We start from the raw sequence: 9,988 nt of genomic DNA on the forward strand, positions 1-9,988 counted from the left end.
AATAAAAATTTAGATAATATAATATAAGAAGGGCAATCATTATTGGGTATAATTTTTTCGTGCAATACACTGCAAGCTTGTTTAGTGGCATTGGCCATGGTTGTCTAATAATTTTGGAATTCCTGAATGTGAAGGCAAGTTTTGTTACCTATAACCAAAAACTTTTGAATATATAATAATTGCAACTAGCTCAAATTCAATGTTCAATTTCAAGTGGAGGCCCAACTTATGTTGAGCTCTCAATTGACCAATTGGACACCGGTATTAACAACATCGACGTTAATATGCACAGTTATCATTAAACTTTATTGATTAATATGAAACAAATATAAACTTTATTGATCGTCTTGGAGGTAGCATTTGTCCGTAAAGCCAAATACATATTTAGTAGAAAGAATGATTGAGATGTCATGGCTATCTTCTTTCATCACATAGTCCTAAAATGGTAATGGTTATATGTCTCACATCGGCCTTAGCCATCCACTAATGGCTCTACATGTGCTTGTGAATCCAAATAGGGGACCTTCTTGGTAAGGTTTAAATCTATATAGAAATCAGAGTGCATGGTATCTTGTTAGTTTTGATCTTGTGATGATGGGCTTTTTCATAAAACCTAGGATTGACATGGTTCGGATATTTATTGTAGCCATCTAAAGTTCAAAGTAAAAGGGTTTATTTTTGGCGTTACACACACACACACACACACACACACTTATATATATATATATACATATGCACAAAAAGATACAAGCACGAGACCATATTATGTAATAAAAATTTAGATAATGTACACTACAAAAAAATACACTTTCAGCGACCACTTTCGACGACTAAATGACTAGTGGTCGCTACAAATAAGGCTATTTGCGACCAACATCCTTGTTAGTTACTGAATGATTGTCCTACACCGACTAAATGCATATTTGGTCGCAGAAAATCAAAACCAAGTTGGCGGGGTGGAGGTAAAACGATTGGTGACTAAAGTTTGGTCGCTGAAAATAAAGCTATCTGCGACCAACATTCTTGTTAGTTACTGAATAATTGTCCTACACCGACTAAATGCATATTTGGTCGCGAAAAAGCAATACCAAGTTGGCACGAGTCCAATATTTCGTGCGGGCTGGAGGTAAAACTTTTGGCGACTAAATTTTGGTCCTTAAAGGTTCACCTTCAGCGACTAAAAAAAATTTAGTTCAAGAAAACTTTTACGAATGGCGCCTTTTTTCGATGAAAAAATTGGGCAGAAAGTTTAAATTTTTTAGTGACCAAACTTTTGATAGTGGAAGGTTTCCATAAAACCGAACGATGTTGTACTAGCCGCTGCAAGATGCTAATTTCTAAGTTCAAAAAAAAAAACTGCTTATTTTCAAATGGTGCCGTTTAACACCTTAATTCACTTAGGTATATCCTCGTCTCTTCGGCTGAATCTCAATCCCACAAAAGTCGAGAAAAGTATGCATGTAGGGGACGTCGTGTGAGAAACCAAACAAACCCTAATTCCCTATTCCTCTATTCGGCTTTAACTCCTTGCCTTCACCCGTCGCCGTAGTTAATTCCTTCGCCCGTTCGTCGTTCCCCTATCTAGAATCCCAAATCCCTCCCACTCGGTGCTAGCCAAGCCTTCTTCGCTTCCGAGTTCCTACCCTATATCTGGAGAAGAGGAAGACCATGTCCGGTTGCGGCAAACACTACCAGAAAACAAGCGTATAGTGACGGAAAACTAGTGACGGCCCGTTATCAGTTACTATTTGTGACGGAGTAGTGACAGACAAAAATTTGGTCACCGTGGTGTGAACTTAGTGACAGATTAGTGACAGACTGGTCACAGAATACACGGATAAGATGGGCGCCAAAACTTAGTGACTACCATAGTGACGGAATATCTGTCGTAAAATTGGTAACCAAAATTGTAACTAGATAGTGACAAATTCAGCCATCACAAAAATCGTAACTCAAGTATTTATAAATTTTTAAAAGATTATTTTTGGCAGTGACGAATTATTGACAGAAATTCAAGTCACTAAATTTAATTTCTAATTCCAAAAATATTAAAAATATTATTTTTAAAAAATTATAAATTAAAAAAATAAAAAGAGAAAAATTTAAAATGAAACTAAGTGCGCCCCGCCCAGATCCCCCCAGTCCGGCGCCAACATGAAAGCAAGGAAAGGTAAATTCTAATCCTCTAGCCCTGCAGCCGCCTCTCAACCTGCGCACACCCCCCACCCCCCTCCTCCCCACCCCCCCCCCCCCCCGATCCCTAACCCCTCCTCCTCCTCCTCCTCCTTCTTAACCCAAATCCAACAAATCCCTAACCGGAAGGTCGTCCACGGCAGGGATAACCCCTCCCCCTCCTCCTCCTCCTTCCTAACCCCTCCTTTATCCTTTGCGTTAACTCCAAAACCCTAGCTTCCCCAATCCCTCTCCTCTCGAAACCCTAGCTCCCATGGCGGCCCTCCTATCCTCCCAGTCCCAGTGCCGCTTCTCCGCTGCCGCCCCGAGATCCTCCATCTCGGCCAGGCAGAGCTGCTTCGATGGCCACCGGAGACCCCTCTGGTTCCGCCGCCAAGGGTTCTGCTGCTCTTCTTCTTCATCGAGGTTTCGCAAACTCGATTCCGGATGGGGAGAGGTACCGGTTGGTCCAGTTCTCTTCCAAGGTAGGCAAATTTCTCATCTCTCTCTCTCTCTCTCTCTCTTAATTTCTGTTACATCATAATTTCCTCATTGTAAAGATTCATGAGTGACAAAGAGATGCTTTCTTCAAGTAGGTAGTGCAATATTGAAATAAAGAAAAAATTTCTCATATGTTGGATAATTAATGCTATTTGTTTCCTCACAGGAGGAAATGGGATTATATTTTTATAATCGTATCATATGTTCTGTGAAAATCACCTTTTGAATAGTTCCATTCGGTAAGAAGGCTGAGATTCTTGGATTGATTTTCTTCTCCACTATGTAAATCAAAAGTGACTGACGTAATTGAAGTACCTGACTTCTTCCATTTTCTTCTACAAGTTGTTAGAAAAGAGATGGAAAAAAAAAAGAAGGGTTGAAGAGTTACTTTTCTTTTGTTGCAACCAGTGCCGGCTCGAGCCTTAGGCGACCGATGTTGCAACCAGTTGATAAGTGCTAAATAATGCATAAATTAATATCTTATTCATAGCACTTATCATTATTTTAATTCATATATTTTATAAATTCAACTAAAAAATGTGTTACCTTCATCATTGCATTTTAATAAATTATTAAAGGTAATTCAAGTTTTACTTATTTACTGATTGAGTCTAATGTATGCAGGTTGAGTCAAGTTCATTAGGGATTATTCCTAGACCTAAACCACATGCACCCCGCAAATCAAGACTCTCTGATTCAGTCACTTAACTCTTTTTCTATGTGATCCAATTCTTCTATTTTAATAAAATCCCTTCAATTATTTGTTTCTCAGATTTCAAAATATATCATCTTAGTTGCACGGCTCCCAAAGCTTCTTCCCACGTCATCCATCCATCTCTCCTCAGCCTGGAGCCAGCTCATCCCACATTTCCGGATCAACTCTCGGCCATCCCGCTCCACGGACGAAGCTCACGTTTGATCCCAGCTACATCCATTCGCATCAGCCGTATCCACTGATCCCAAGCTTCCACGTCATCCTTTCCTCCCCTGTTTTAGATTCAAAAGAGAGCCAATCTCCCATGGATCAACATCTTCCCTTCCGTCCGCATGAACCCAGCAACCGTATTCATCCTCATCCTCCCGTGACTCCCGACTCCTTCATCCATGGAAAAGATCCAGCTTGATCCCTTCCTCCCAACTATCGTTACCAAACTTCATCCCAACTTCATCTACATCTTTCCAAATTCTCAATAACGTCACCAGATTATCATTTCCCCTGTCCAAGATCCTCGTCCGCATCCTCATCCCGTGTTCCATAACCAAACCAAACCATCAGCCGAATCCAAACCTCCACGTCCTTCCCAACTCCCCTGTTCCACGATATTCAACCAGAACCGAGTCCATCCTAGTTTCTCCCGCTAGATCTCCTCCACAGATAAGCTCTCAACAACGTCCTCTGCCTCTGTGATCCGACTTCATCCTTATCCCAAAGCCAAGATCCATTCCATCCCTCCGGATCACATCTCCCAGCATCCTTATCTCATCCACAAACGGAATCCCCTGTTTCGAATCACATCCATCAGGATTTCCCACGTCCCAGCCATCTTCCGGACTGATTCCATGATTCAAACTTCCATAGCCTTTATCCCGTATCCACCGTTCACAGCCCCCAGTTCACCAGTCTCCCACATCCGGATGTCTTCTTCCGAATCCAAACAAAGCCTTCCTTCCAGCTCCCAGCTCATTCTATGCTTCGGTCATTCAAGATCAGCCTTCATTACCGTTTAGCATCCCACGAACAAAACCAATCCATCTGTTCCCAACCTCAAATCCCAGCGTCCGAGATCTTCTCAGCCTCCATCCTTATCCCGAGCTTCATGGATCGGAGGATGAGTTCCCCTTCTTCCGCATCATCTTCCCAAGCCTCCTGGATTGACCCCACCGTTAATAGTTCCAAATCCGGCATCTCCTCTCAGCCGAGAACATTATCCCAGCTCGCGATTCATCCTCATCTTCCCAACGGCAGATCAGCTCAATCAACCTTATCCTCCCATCCAGGTGAAGGCAAAAGGGAATCAATGCGTGAAGATGAAGGCAAGCTTGGGGGGTCCGGTTCCAGGATCTCTTCGGAGAACAGGGGAGAAGCCAAGTTCCCACGAAAAAAATAAAAAAGAGAGAAAAGAGAGGGAGAGAATACTTTGTGATATTTTGGGAATAGAGAGAGTGGGATGGAAGGAAAAGATTTTTATATGAAGATGGGAGCCCGCTGCTGTGCTGCTGCCGTCTCCAACTCCATGCAGGGCTAATCTTCTCACTAGGGCCGGATGCAGCCCTAATAAAGGGCCAAGAATTTTATATTTTGATTTCTATTCTTGGAGTTGTATAAACCTTATTTTGCTTCTAATGAATATTTTATTTCATCTCATATTTAATTTCTGTGATTTTAAATATGACGTTTATACAATTGTTCTTCATGATCACTAGGTAAATATAAGATAGTCCATGCTTAGGAAAGATGCGATGTGCTGCCACCTTAGATTAGGGTAGACATTTCATGCCAACTGAAGATGGATTATGCCCAAATTACTTTTGTGAAATTTTATTCGAATGCTTATTAGGCTTGTAGCCAATTTACATGTTTATCCAAGAATAAATTAAAAATATAATTAATCCTTGTTCCGATGTTAGTGGTGAATTCCTTGCCCTAGGTTCTCCCAAACTGATATCATTTTAATTGCATTTCTTATTAAATTATTTAGTTTAATTTTCTTCACAAACTCTTCCTTTTAAATATTTTTTTTTAAAGAAAAATAACTATACCCCAATTCCTGTGGATCGATACCCGTAATCACTATTCTACCAGATACGTGCTATTGCGTGATCTTTAAAGTTGACTATCACCAGTGCCGGCTCGAGCCTTAGGCGACCGAGGCGGTCGCCTAAGGCCCCCGGCCCAGGGAAGGCCCCCACCCACGGCCTTCCCTCGGGTCGTCGTTTTCCGGCATGAAGGTGGAGCTGCAGCAGCTGGTGCTCGCCATCCTCGACGACCCGATCATCAGCCGGATCTTCGGCGAGGCCGGGTTCCGGAGCTGCGACATCAAGCTCGCCGTCCTGCGCCCCCCGCTGCCCATCCTCCGGCTATAAGTAAAAGTTTTAGAAGTAAAGTACATCGGTCTCCCTTCCACCATCCTCAAAGATCCTTGGGACGATCAAGTCCTCTTGGAACCGGGAGGTGCTGCTGCTATACAAACACTCGTTCCCCCCCTCGTCTTCCTTCCACCATCCTCAAAGATCCTTGCGACAGTTGATGCACGCCTGAAGCCACTCTTATCTTTCATCCCTTCTCTTTTTTGGTTTTGGTCTTGGTTTTCCTTCCCTCACATTACTCCTGATCCAGCTGGGCCATCCGGAAGAAAGATAGGGGGATTGGAGATGGACTTCTTGGAGGGTGGAGATTCTTTTAATTTTCTCCTCTCGGTTTCTTCTCCCCTCTTGGGTGGTAGAGAGAGAAAAGGAGCGAGAGGGGGTTGAAGGCAGCAGTGCTGCGATGTTGCAGTTGCTGCTTGGGTACTCACTTGAAGGGGAGATGGTGGGATGGGACTTTTATTTATTAGATGGAGTGAATTTTCCATAAGGCCCCTACTTTCTCTAATAGAGAGGCTCAATTCTTTTCTTTACCTTGACCATGAAGGGCCATGGGATGACCCTTTCCTATCCGGCTCTTGCTTGACATGGTAAACACTATTGTCAAGCATTATCCCAGTTATTTAATCAGTTTCATGGCCCTTCTTTTAGACTAATTACTTTTATGTGCTTTCATTTAAAAATTATATTAAATTGAAAAAGCTTTTTGCCTATCTTTGTTAGATCCATGTCTCTTTGTTGAAATAGTATACTTAATAGCTATCTATTCCTATATCTTTTTTTTTTAAGTATTTTATATTTATTAAAAAAATTATTATTAAAAAAAAGAGGCCTCATTCATTGGATTCGCCTTAGGCCGCCAAATGTATTGGGCCGCCCCTGGTTGCAACTCTTGCTAGGAACTCAATTTTCACTCCTTGTAATTTCCCCATGACTTGAAACTAAGGACACAAAGAAGTCATCTTATTAATCTGCGGAGGATTCACAAAGCTGACTGCATATGCATGGGTCAACCGAGGCATGCTCTTTGCGCCCAAAAAAAAAAAAAGTTAAATCTTATGCTGTATGTTAAACATTTGAAAGCTTGCTGCAGTCTGTTTCCTCCACTGTAAGAGTTTGATAACTAGGTGTCGTTTAACTTTAATCCAACAGGGGTTTCTCTGGATTTATTTCAGGTCACATACTTTAACACTATAATTGTGCTGAAATTCTTTCATATGCTTACTGCACTCCTTTGTTCTTGCAGCATTTTGGGATGCTGTTGTAACATATTTCTTCCTGGATACGGCACATAACATTGTTGAATACATTGAAATAATATCAAAAATTCTCAAAAGTGGAGGAGTAAGTTTTTTTGAAACTGTTTAGAATAAACTTCTGCATTTAGTAACTTTTCAGAGATTCCTGAACCTTACCAACTTTTTCTCAAAATTTGATTTGTAAGCAGATCCAATTTTTTAATCAATGGTTTTTGTGTCTTATTTCTTGGTAAGTGATAAGTATTATCTTCTAATGGTATGAACGATTCATACTTGTTATATGAACAGCTCTGGATAAATTTGGGTCCTCTACTTTATCACTTTGCAGACTCATACTCACCTGATGATGTATGTATATATAATTTCAAGCGCAGATAAGATATATAATGGGTTGATTTTTTTTTACTTAATGAGCTAGCTGTAACTTGTTCTCCTCTGACATCCAGTAGATATCCATTGAACTCAGTTTGGAAGATGTGAAGAAAGTTGCTTTCCACTATGGATTTGAATTGGAGGTATCTACAATTAATTTTTAACCTCATAGATTTTAGAGAAGTTCAGTGATTCATGTTTCCACGTATTTGTTCCATGAACCACAGATGGAGAAAATCATTGAGACGACTTACACTGCAAATCCTCGGTCAATGATGCAAGTAAGCTTGTTATCTTTTTGGTTAATTTGCACATGATCGTATATCATCAAAGCCAAGCCTACACTGACTTACACTGGCTTCTTCCATTTCTTTGCCCTTTTATTTTCTGTTCTGACATTCATCTAAGCATGCCACATGAAACCATATGTGTAACCATCTCCTTATGAAACTTTGAGTTAGTTCAATGTATCACTATTCCATCAATTCTAATGCTTCTTGCTTTAGATGTTTCTTTGCCCTATTTTCCCCCCTTCTTTCCATGAGAAGCACCTAATGGAGCATGTTATTGCATGTCCCTTTGGACCAGGGCTATTTGAGGATGAGAGTGGATCCTCAGTTGACGGTTATATCAAATTGGACTATCGATGTTTCAGATGTGAGAGATTTTTTTTTTAACAATCTAATTTACTGATGTTAGTGAAAATAGTGCATAATGTCTCAGCTAACTGCTGCTAGATAGTCCATGTAGATCCATCTCTTGTTCCTCAACAAAGCATGGTTATTCAAATTGGCGCCAACGAGTAGGATCTCTTAGTAAGAAGGATATTGTGCCCTTTTTTACTGAAATTTGTATTTGATCTAACATTATATCTATCAGTTCCCTATGACTTCCCATCACCGTTTTAATAATTTTCCCCAAGAAAGCTCATTTTCAATAGTTTTAAATTTACTTTTTTTTGTCACTGACACATATAATGAGCCTTGATAGGATTCCTATGGCACAACCATTCATGGCATGTGCACTTCAATGTGTGCTAAGTTAATTGGTTGTAAGATAAATCAAATTGGTTGTGAGATAAATCAATTGCGTGGTGGATACTACAGTGTTCATGAAATATTGTCCTTGTCTCCTGTTGCAGGTAAGAACAGTGAAAGTCAGCAACATTTCCCTGGCTGCATCAGAAAGGGACATCAAGGAATTCTTTTCCTTCTCAGGGAACATTCAATATATTGAATTGCGGAGGTCATTGTCCTTCTAATTATGTCTTATGCATTTCTCTTGTGGGAAATCATTATCAAAATCATGTTGTTTTCACTTCGGCAGCGAATCTGAAAGGTCTCAGATTACCTATGTCACTTTCAAGGAGTCACAGGGAGCAGACATAGCAATGCTTCTCTCAGTGAGTTAAATTTTAATAATGCAAATTACTCGCTAACATGTTCCAATCTTAGGAAAAGAAATTTTACAAATAACCTTCATGTCCTTCATGTTTTTCTAATATACAATCTGGAAGATTTTGGGCGCACCATTTCAGTTCTTTATGGATGCAGGGAGCAACTATAGCTGATCTTTGTGTCAGCATTACACCAGTTGAGGATTACCAACTTCCTCCTGAAACTTACCAGCGTGAGATGGAGCGTGAGGAGCTGCGGAGGCAATTGGAGCAGGCGAGGAGAGAGCGTGAGGAGGAAAGGAAAGAGCGAGAGGAAGAACAGAAGCAAATTGCACATTTTACAAGTTTGGTGACAGAGTTCTAAAAGGAAAAGACTCAAACGCACAAATCATCTATCCATCATAATGGGGACATGTATTCAACTGGTGGTACAAATACTCGTTGGTATGTATTCTCATTTATATTACGTAGGTTATTTAGAGATTTTGACCAAATTAAGCGAAATGTCATTGTGAACTTATACTTGAATTTTAGTTTATTATTTTTCACATGTGGTTATTGATTGTGTATTCTTTTTTGCTTTCTCAGATACATGGTGGAGTTATGAGCATGTGAAATCTAGTTTTTGGTACATGGATAGCTTTTGTTCAGATGATCATGGTGGAGTTGTCTATAAGCAGAATCCAGTTTTTGGTATAAGAATATTTTTGTCTACATGATGGTTGTTTGGATGAATAGCAAGATCAGATATTTTGGAATTTTTAATTTACATTTTGATGTATTTGGTAATGATTATCACCTTAACATATGGTATGGATGAAACATTGTGATGTATAGTATTAATAGGTATGCTTGACTTTAGACTTATAGATAATGATATTTATAATGAATGATTATGGATTCTCCAGCATTGTGTATACTTCTATTTGGATGAGCAAATGTATTGTGCAATATGGATATTGGATAGGCTGTGTTGGTTGTATAGGATTTGGAACGAGCCCAAAAATAAATATTAAGCTTATAATTTGAATTGTTAATTAAATACAGATTAATACTTTCTGCCACCAAAAAATGTTTGTTGCTAATGCATTTCAATACATTCTGCGACCAAACTATTAGTGGGGGAAGATAGACATTCAGTGACCATTTTTTTGGTAGCGAAAGACAAACATTCCACGATCAACTATTTGGTCCGCGTTGAAAT

At 39.9% G+C, this 9,988-nt stretch overlaps 1 long non-coding RNA gene across 1 annotated transcript; it reads left to right on the forward strand.

The window, feature by feature from the left end:
* The first annotated feature begins 5,537 nt into the window (after positions 1 to 5,537).
* LOC148702725 (uncharacterized) lies at positions 5,538 to 9,691 on the forward strand. The gene is made up of 6 exons (XR_016396198.1): positions 5,538 to 7,101; positions 8,139 to 8,203; positions 8,530 to 8,633; positions 8,715 to 8,790; positions 8,942 to 9,228; positions 9,373 to 9,691. It is a non-coding gene; the product is annotated as an uncharacterized LOC148702725 (long non-coding RNA).
* The last annotated feature ends 297 nt before the right edge of the window (positions 9,692 to 9,988 follow it).

Source organism: Phoenix dactylifera, chromosome 8 (genome assembly GCF_051530095.1).
Source record: "Phoenix dactylifera cultivar Ajwa chromosome 8, Ajwa_hap1_PhDact_Kaust_v1.1, whole genome shotgun sequence".
Taxonomy (NCBI): domain Eukaryota; kingdom Viridiplantae; phylum Streptophyta; class Magnoliopsida; order Arecales; family Arecaceae; genus Phoenix; species Phoenix dactylifera.